The 10,000-nt window shown below is 37.0% G+C and overlaps 1 protein-coding gene across 3 annotated transcripts in view; it reads left to right on the top strand.

The window, feature by feature from the left end:
• Positions 1-7,112: 7,112 nt before the first annotated feature.
• The window catches only part of itprid2 (ITPR interacting domain containing 2), an 82,933-nt gene continuing 80,045 nt past the window's right edge, over positions 7,113-10,000 (top strand). For 2 of the 3 annotated variants that reach the window (XM_047815499.1, XM_047815503.1), the window contains exon 1: positions 7,114-7,332. The gene's annotated coding sequence lies outside the window, so the exon portion shown is untranslated. Of the gene's footprint in view, positions 7,333-10,000 lie in introns of all 3 variants that reach the window. The other variant, XM_047815504.1, reaches the window with a different exon arrangement.

A 10,000-nucleotide genomic window follows, 5' to 3' on the forward strand; every position in this document is an offset into this window, starting at 1 on the left:
TAAGAATCAAAGGACAAACAGATTGTTAAAGTCAGCTGTATGGAACACACTGGGGGTCACGGTGGCTTAGTGGTTAGCACGTTTGCCTCACACCTACAGGGTTGGGGGTTCGATTCCCACCTCCGTCTTTTGTGTGTGGAGTTTGCATGTTCTCCGGGTACTTCAGGGTTGGGGTTTCCTCCAGGTACTCTGGTTTCCTCCCCCAGTCCAAAGACATGCATGGTAGGTTGATTGGCATCTCTGGAAAATCGTCCGTAGTGTGTGACTGTGTGAGTGAATGAAAGTGTGTTTGTGTCCTGCAAGGGGTTGGCACTCCGTCCTGGGTGTATCCTGGATTAGTCTGAGATAGGCACAGTCTCCTCGTGACCAGAGAAGTTCGGATAAGTGGTAGAAAATGAATGAATGAATGAATGATTCACTACAACACTGAACAGAATAAAGTGCTTTCGGAAGCTGAAGATAAAGAATGCAGTTCCTAAAAGTTCTTAACAAACATATGAAGGATCCAACAAGCAGCTGTACTAATACATAAGGCAGCCTACTAGATATATAGATGGGTCTAGGACTTTAGGATTTGGATATTCATCTGTTTTTACATTTGCAGCTATCCGGGCTCTAGTGATTATGACATTTATAAAAGATGGAGAAAAGAAACCTTCACTATTCTCAGGGTAATTTTGTCTACAACTGCTTCACACAAGTGTACTAACTAGCACTAAATCGGTAAAGGATCGGTGTGTAGGACCATCTATCACCCTGAGAGTTTATTAAATTGTCTCTTATGTAAGAGATGCAGTCAGATGAAGCTTTGAGTCAATGTCCATTTTTAAAAATAAAATAAAATAATTTTCAATTGAATTTTATTGTCTTGGTATCATCATGCTGTTGATGTGGTAAAAGTCTCAGGGTAATTAAAAGCATGTATCCTACATCCTATTGTAGTAGTGCTATTCACCGTAAATTGGGAATTCTGCATACTGACATGCTTTTCAATTCAATTTAATTCAATTCAATTCAATTCAAGTTTATTTGTATAGGGCTTTTTACAATAGACATTGTCTCAAAGCAGCTTTACAGAACATAAACATCGAACAGAAGGTAAACATAAGGAATAATATAAAGAATTAATATAATTAAAAAATCAAGATTATATATAGTTCACAATGTGTATGTATTTATCTTGTATGTATCTTTTCTGCTCACCACGGCTGTAAAGAGTGGATGTTCAAATTACCGTAACTTTCCTGTCAGCTGCAATCAGTCTGATCGTTTTTCCTCTGACCCTATCTCATCAAAAAGGTGTATCACTTACTGGATTGATTTTGCACCATCCTGTGTAAAGTCTAGGGTCTTTGGTGAGTGAAAATTCCAGTAGTTTAGCGGTATCTGAAATACCATCCCTCATAGCGCAAAATAACATGTCACAGTCAAAGTCACTCAGATAACATGCTTGATGTGATGATTTTACACTCCCACATGTTTGGATAATTGATTGAATGAGCAGGTGAACAGATGATCCTTGGCCAGTCACTTTATAGCGATGTGTGTGTGTGTGTATATATATATATATTTACCATTGTTTTAGCTCTAACAAATGATCTAAATTAACTAATTCAATAACTCATCAAGCAGTAAACGGCTAATTTATAGATGCGTGTGTGTGTGTGTGTGTGTGTGTGTGTGTGTGTGTGTGTGTGTGTATGTGTGTGTGTGTGCATTTGTGTGTGTGAACACTGCATGTATCACTTCTGAACATAGAGACCCCTTACGTATGCCCATGAACCTCAGAGACGTTAATAAATCAAACTGTACAGGCCAGGCTGAATTAATGAGTGCATAAGTGCTGCAGCTCAGACCATCTGCTTTACCACAAACTAACAATTGTAATTAATTTCCCAGGAGCTACAGGCCCGATTTAGTGCTTATTTTGCTGGAGAACAACCGTTACGTACAGTTGTGTAGCATTAGGTGGCATTAGATATAGACAATTCTTTACATTTATTAAATGATTGTTATATTAGCTATAGCAGCATGCTAAGATGTTACGCTTATGCTGAAGCTTTAGGCACTTTAAAGTGCTTTCGGTCTCTACATTATTAGTAAGCTTTAGTCTGTAAAGTAATAAAGTAAATGAAGAAAATCTCTAGAGAACAGAGATGTAAAAGTCACCACAATGTGTTATTTTCACCGATGAGCCTGATGTTATATAAATGTGACCAAAAACGTGACACATTTACCGTCTTAGCGGATTATTTTTTTTTATATTTTTTGAAATTAAACATACAGCTAATTCCCAACATCACAAAACAGTATGACTAATCATCATACTGTAGGTAGCTGGATAATGTAAACACACATGTAGACTATTTATATATGATGAAGATTACTTTAAATATTTAGTTTTTTATTAGTTATTGGTTGAAGGTCTTCCTTGAAGCTTCGGGGCTTCCTCTGGGTTTCTCCACAGGCTGATTGGCATCTCTAAATGTTTATAGTGTTTAAATGAGTGATTGTGTCCTGAGATGTCTGTTGTGTCCTGAGTCACTGGGATAGACTCAACTGGGATAGACTCAACTGGGATAGACTCAACTGGGATAGACTCAACTGGGATAGACTCAACGCTCACCGCTACCTGGAGTAGGATCAACAATACAGTCAGTGAATAGATAGAAACAAAGTTTTTCTTTGTTTCTTTGTTTCTTTGTTTCTTTCTTTCTTTCTTTCTTTCTTTCTTTCTTTCTTTCTTTCTTTCTTTCTTTCTTTCTTTCTTTCGTTCTTTCTTTCTTTCTTTCTGTAATTATTTATTTATTTTTATTTTTCTTCCTCTTTCTGTAATTAATTAAATAATCAATCAATCAATCAATCAATCAATCAATCAATCAATTAATTAATTTCTTTCTTTCTTTCTTTCTTTCTTTCTTTCTTTCTTTCTTTCTTTCTTTCTTTCTTTCTTACTGTAATTATTTTTCTTTCTTTCTTTCTTTCTTTCTTTCTTTCTTTCTTTCTTTCTTTCTTTCTTTCTTTCTTTCTTTCTTTCTTTCTTTCTTTCCTGAGCAGTGTCACAGAGGTAGCCACTTGTATGACGAGTATGGATGTGTATAACAGAGATAGGAAAGCATGTCACTATACGTACATTCTACAGTGTTATTTTGACTAAATTATTAAGTAGCTTACTACCTAGCATGCTACATGGCTAGCAATCGGAATACAGCTATATGAAGCCATGACAACTGTTATGATTAGTGGTAGTAATGAAAGTAATAAAAGGACATTCGATGACAATGGTGATTTAACCAAAGTAGAAAGTTAACAAAGGCGTATTGAAATGCAGGGCCACCTCCGTCGTCTCCCTGCGGCTGTTGGATTCGCTAAAGGGAAACTTTCCTGGAGCTGAAACACACTTTCTCTTCTGCCAAACAGGAGGCTTGATTCCACAGACGTGGCTTTGTTTCGGCAGGCGATACGGTCTACCCATGAGGCAGCAAAGATCTCCTACAGCCTGTGATGAAAGGAGCTCCTGTGTGCCAGAATGTCTGCCAGTGAAGACACTAAACTGCTGAAGTAGCAGCCAGGAAAAAAAAAAAAGTAGCAGTAGCTGCTGCTCAAGAGCCATCAGTCACATGGGTGTAGGAACAGATCCTGGTGCCAACTAAAAGAAAATAATTGTCCTTTACATCAGGTTTCACCATCAAAAATCTTTTTTTACATTTTTTTTTAAGCTTCTACTCAACTTTCTTCATCAACAATTCAACATCACATCTACTCTACAGAGCTGCTCGTTGAGCTCTTCCTGAGGTCTCTTCTCTGACTTCCTGTTACTGCAAGCATTCAGGCATCAAAAGGTTCTGCACCGCATTATTTCCACTCCCTGGTTATACACCTGCAGCCTAACTCAGATCTTTAACCTTTACTTTAAGCTCTGTGCTTCAGTCTGTGAAATGAGCTTCTCATTCGGGCTCAGAGACGACTTCATTTTGTTTCTGATCCTTCATCAGGAAGCTAAAATTAGCGGTCCTTGAAGATTTTACTGAGATTTGTTGCATTCAAACCCTTGATTGCTGAAGATTTTTTTTTTTTTAATTTGTGATACAACTTAGTACACATGGTGGCTTAGTGGTTAGCACGTTCGCCTCACACCTCCAGGGTCGGGGTTCGATTCCCGCCTCCTGCCTCGGGGGTTTCCTCCGGGTACTCCAGTTTCCTCCCCCGGTCCAAAGACCTGCATGGTAGGTTGATTTTCATCTCTGGAAAATTGTCTGTAGTGTGTGAGTGTGTGAGTGAATGAGAGTGTGTGTGTGTGTGCCCTGCGATGGGTTGGCACTCCGTCCAGGGTGTATCCTGCCTCGATGCCCGATGACACCTGAGATAGGCACAGGATCCCCGTGACCCGAGAAGTTCGGATAAGCGGTAGAAAATGGATGAGTGAACTTAGTACACATACTGATTCAGGGACACATACTGTATGTAATTACTTTCTATGATAGCTGTACATACTTGAATCAAAGAAAGCTTTGACTGAATGTGTGTTGAGATGTCACACAAAGTGTCTCACCCAATTCTGCAAACATGTCATTCTTAGTGATTGCTTCTAGGGTTTCTGAAATTGTATCTTTACTGATGCTAATACTGAAACTTTAGGTATCTTTGGGTATCTTTGGGTAACACCCATCTTATACTGTTTTATTTAAAGTAATGTAAACAATTTAACACCATACAATAAATATAAGGTATAAAGTATTCAAAAATGATAAAGTATAAATATTATATAAAATTATCTTAACAAAAGGGGAAAAAAAACTCTCAAGTCTTTTTATATGTAAAATCCATCATATTCCTGGCTACGGCCTGACATCATACTGGGTATCGTACCAGTGCTGTCTCTAAATATTGTTTGTGCATCACTGAAACTGTCTGTTAAATGTACATTTCATGTAAATGTAATTTAACAACTCAATCAACTGCCCTGAGTGATTGGTTAGCATGTTTGCCTCGCACGTTTCGCACTGGGGGTACGATCCCTGCCTTTTTTCCTGTGTGCACAGAGTTTTTCTGTTTTTCTTGTGCTCATTCATTTAAATATGCTGGTTTACTAACTCAGGCCAAAGACATGCATTGTAGGCTGATTTGTTGTAGGTTAATCCTAAAGTTGTTCATAGTGTGTGAATGAGTGCGTGAGTGTGTGCAATTGTGCCCTGTAATGGGTTGGCACCCCACCCAGGGTGTCCACCGAGTCCCCTGGAATTCTTCACAGGATTCACTCCTTAGGGAATAATGGCCTTATGTTGATCCCGAGCTTGGGTTACTGTTAGTGTTAGGTGTTTCACATGTTCTCTATTTAGATCCATGTGGAAATTTTCCAGGTTCCTCAGTTTCCTTCCAATGTCCAAAAACATGCTGTTATGATCATATGCATGATGCCCTGTGATAGGCTGGTGTCTTAGAGGCTGAATTTTCACTCTTCACACTTAAAGTACATGGGATAGGCTCCAGAATGAATGAATGGATGAATGATCTTTGTCATGACCATCTGCAGGTTATTGGTTAATTTATAAGATAAGGAAAGGAAGAAGAAAAAAAGCTGTCGTGTTTTAGACTACAGAGTTGAAACACTTTCTCTATTTTGCATTTCTAACCCTTGTGATACAGCACAGAATGCAATGACTCAGTTGGCCACCAGGGGGAGACACTTCATCTCAAACTTGCTTTAGTAGATTTGTAGTATGTATATTAAAGTGTATGTCATATTACACTCATGTTGTGTTTTTTCTGGACTATTTTTAACTATTAAGGTTATGCTATTTGTTTCAAAGGTAGGATCAATCTCAATTTATTATTTCCCAGCTAACAACAGCAAAAAAAACCTAGTCAAAACTGGCCTACAATACAAATGTGGTTATTTTACACCTCCAGTGTATGATTCCATAAATCGTGGGTTGATCATTTTGCAGTAAGTGTTAATATTATCATGTTTAATATTTAAATACAATCTATAACATGATAAATCCAAGCTAAAATACCATTCCTTAAATGTTGTTTAGTTGGCGTCAAGTCAAGGTTTATTGACTCAGCCAGTCTAAAACCTTACAAGTTTTCTCCTTAGTCCTTTGTTCTGGCAGTGTTTTTTTATTTTATTTTATTATCTTGCTGCATGAAGTAATGAATCTTCTCTCCAATTAGATTGGACATACTGTATTTCAACCCTCTATAATGTTTAATGAGCCTGTTCCAAAAGCAGTCATCAAGCCCAAGCCACCACCATGTTTCACAGATAAGCTTGTATGTTTTTGATCATGATCAGATCCTCTTTATCCACATTTTGGCTTTCCAGTCACTTTGGTAGAGGTTAATCTTGGTACCAGAACTATTATGGCTTATCTCTGTATATCTTTTGATTACCAATCTTGGTGTGTCTTAGTCAGCTCCCTACAGTAGTTCAGAAGTCAGGGCAATGATTAAGCGCTCTCTCTCTCTCTCTCTCTCTCTCTCTCTCTCTCTCTTCCACACACACACACACACACACACACACACACACACACACACACACACACACACACACACACACACACACACACACACACAAATTAATAAATGGTAATTGAATAAATATTTTGTATTTGGTTAAATTGTGTTCAGTGATCCTTGCCAAACACAACACCCCTATTGTTGTTTTTTTTTATTATTTATTTATTTTATTTATTTATATTTATTTATTTATTTGTGTGTGGGGGGGGAGGGGTGCCTGTAATCAAAACTCAAGAGCCCTGATACCAAGTGGTGGAAGCTAGTGGTGAAAAGTGCCCCAATGTCATATTATTTATGCCTTGTTAAAGAACTGCATCTAAGAACTATTTCTAACAATGTTAAAATAAAAGAATAATTAAAAAGCCTTTTTACTATTTACTTCTGGTTCTGTTTGACTGGCAGAGTGATGTTATTGCTGTGTACTGCTCACTTTCCCCCAGCAGGATGCACACTAGTCATGCTTTTCCACCTGACCCGCCCTTACTGTGTTCGGTTCCATCCCAGCTTGCACCCTATTGGACACCAAGTGTACTCGATAGGCTGTAGTGCTCATTATAACACAGCCTATGTAGTGTAGTGCGCTCTCCTGCGCACTAGGTCGTAGTTTGACACTCTCTCAAGCTCCTGCTCTGACTGTGTGTGTTTTATTCCGGAACAGGAAATCTTATAGTAGTTTAGTCGAAGTTTTGGGAAACTTTTTCCTCGTTTTTCTGCAGTTTCCACGGTTCAGCTTGGAGTGTGTGTGTGAGAGTGTATGTATGTGTGTGTGAGAAATCTGCTAGTCTGATGCAAACAACTCCTTTAACCATGGTGAGTCTGCTGCTTTCTTCACTTTGTGTTTGTGTAGAGAGATTTGTTCAGTGTTTAATATAAAAACATCCTGAGATACTTGGACACTCAGTAAATGTATCAGCGTCCTGCTGTAGCAGTGATACAGTGTTACTCAATCCTGCCTTCTGCTGTAATATCTGTTGATATCTGTTTATACACAGTTGCTTTATTTTACTTTGTCTCTGCAGGTGTCAGTAATATGTTTGAGAAACACATGGTACAAAATGTACAAATTAACAAACAATGGATGACAATAAAAGCAGTAATTTTTCCCCCCGCAAAACGTTGTGTTGGAAAAGTTGCAGAGTAAATAAATAAATAAATAAATAAATAAATAAATAAGTTTGTTTTTGATAAAAATCTGAAAAAAAAGTTTTATTAAATAGTTTTTGTTTGGTCAAACCTGTGAAACAATGCAAAAATAATATAAAATATAAAAATCCAAAAAAGCAAATGAATATTTATTTTGAAAATAAATAAATATCTAAACCTAATAAATTAAAAAAATCCAAAAAGCAAATGAATATTTATTTTGAACATTTTATTTTATTTTATTTTTTTTGTAAACCTTTGGGACAATATTGTGAAACAAACAATAATTATTTTTTTTTATTTATAAATAAATAGTGTTTAGAGAAACATCTGCTACAAAAGAATAAATAAATAAAAGTTTGTTTTTGATAAACGTCCACAAAATATGGAAAAAAAAGTTTTATTAATGAGTTTTTGTTTGGTCATACCTGTGGGTAAATATATATATATATATATATAATATAAAAATCCAAAAAGCAAATGAATATTTATTTTGAACATTTTTTTTGTAAACATTTGGGACAATATTGCGAAACAAACAATAAAAAAAAGTATAAATAAATATTGTGTTTAGAGAAACATCTGCTACAAAAGCATAAATAAATAAAGTCCTCCAAATTTGACACAAAATTGCAGAACAAGCAAGCAAATCACAAACATATTTTGAAAACGTGTGCTACAGAATTAAAAAAGAGAGACGAATAGATAAAAAGAAAAGATAATTCTAATGTTAAAGCTTGGCTTATTTTTGGCCAAACACATGCTGCAATATCTGCGAATGCTCCGTAATTTAATGCTCTTGCTAGTTAAACACCATCGATAATCTAAATTTGTAATGTTTCCGAGCTGATTTAATACTCATGGATCCAGTAGATCTTGTTCACCACAGAGGTCTTGAAACTTCAGTGTGTACAGATCCTCAGCCAAATCATATAAATCAGTGGTGCAGCTGTTTCATCGCCTTCCCAGTGTTTTACAAGAAATGTAGGAAGAACAGCACAGCTAGAAAGTAACATATACAATCCTCCTCTTCCTCCCAGCCGATCCTTCACCGGGACTTGTGTCTGGAGCTGTGAGGCTTAATGTATATACTGTAGTTAACAAAGAAGTGAAGTTTATAGCCTCTACTTAAGCATAGTCTAATGTGCTGGCATAAATCATTACTTATCTCAACTCAAACGAATATTCCTGGTTCACTTTATAATAATGAGTTTTTTCACACTTTTGTCGAAAGCTCGATTCTGATTGGTCAGGAGGTATTGATGAAATGTTTTGTGATGTTAAATCCTCTGTCAAGGTTTATATTAATATGCTTTTTCTAATACGTCACAGTTACGATAGCAACAGTTTAGACACGGTCTCGTTTTATGGGAAGGTTTTCAGGGCCGACGGTCGAACCGTTTCTTAGGAACATGAAGATGATGATGATAATTCATCTTTTTTTTTAAAGAGGCACTAATGAGGGAATCTTTATAGCTGCTATAATGTAACAGGAACTTATATCATTCACACTGTAGATCTTCCACAACTGCATAAAACATAAAAGATATAACATGTTCTATATGAAAATACAGTTTTGTTGATGGTCCTAAATATACACTGACTGGATTTATGGCATGTGATGCACAATGCTGCTTTCAGGTCTCGAGCTGTATGCTTTGGGTAAGTTTCAGATAAGGCAAGGCATGACATGAGATGGGGGGGGGGGGGGGGTTACTGAGAATGTAAATAAGTGGGTGTGGCTTATTGCATTTTCAGGAAAAACATGTAGAGGCAGCAGCTCTCTGGAAAGGGAGCGGTTGAATAAAAAATGCTTTATAATGTTTCTAACTAAAGTGTTCAATTACACACACACACACACACACACACACACACACACTCACACTTCCACTGGCTTCCAGAAGCTTCACGCATCAGATGCAAAACACTGATGCCTTCCTACAAAGCCAAAAAATTGACCAGCTCCCTATTACCTCAAAGCTCTTTTCACTCCTCACACTGCACCTCGCTCCCTCAGACCTACCTGCAATGCTGGACTGGTCCCATCTCTCACGGTAAGAGGGACATGTACAGTACTGTAGGTAAATGTCAAGGTAGATTTTAGATTGGGACATAGGGGCCTCATCAGAAGTGTACAACTGCAGCTTAGAGGGAACAGTAGACTTAGAAAGATTTGATCGTGATGATGCAATGACGATAAAGTAAAGGAATAAAATATTGTTTGAGTTTTTTTTTTGAAAACAAATAAAAAAACCAACAACTTGCGATCGGACTTATTTTTTCGCGGTATTAAAGACAGCAGTGAACTTTTGGCACTTCTTGACAACATTTTGAG

Source organism: Tachysurus fulvidraco, chromosome 6, assembly GCF_022655615.1.
Source record: "Tachysurus fulvidraco isolate hzauxx_2018 chromosome 6, HZAU_PFXX_2.0, whole genome shotgun sequence".
Lineage (NCBI taxonomy): Eukaryota > Metazoa > Chordata > Actinopteri > Siluriformes > Bagridae > Tachysurus > Tachysurus fulvidraco.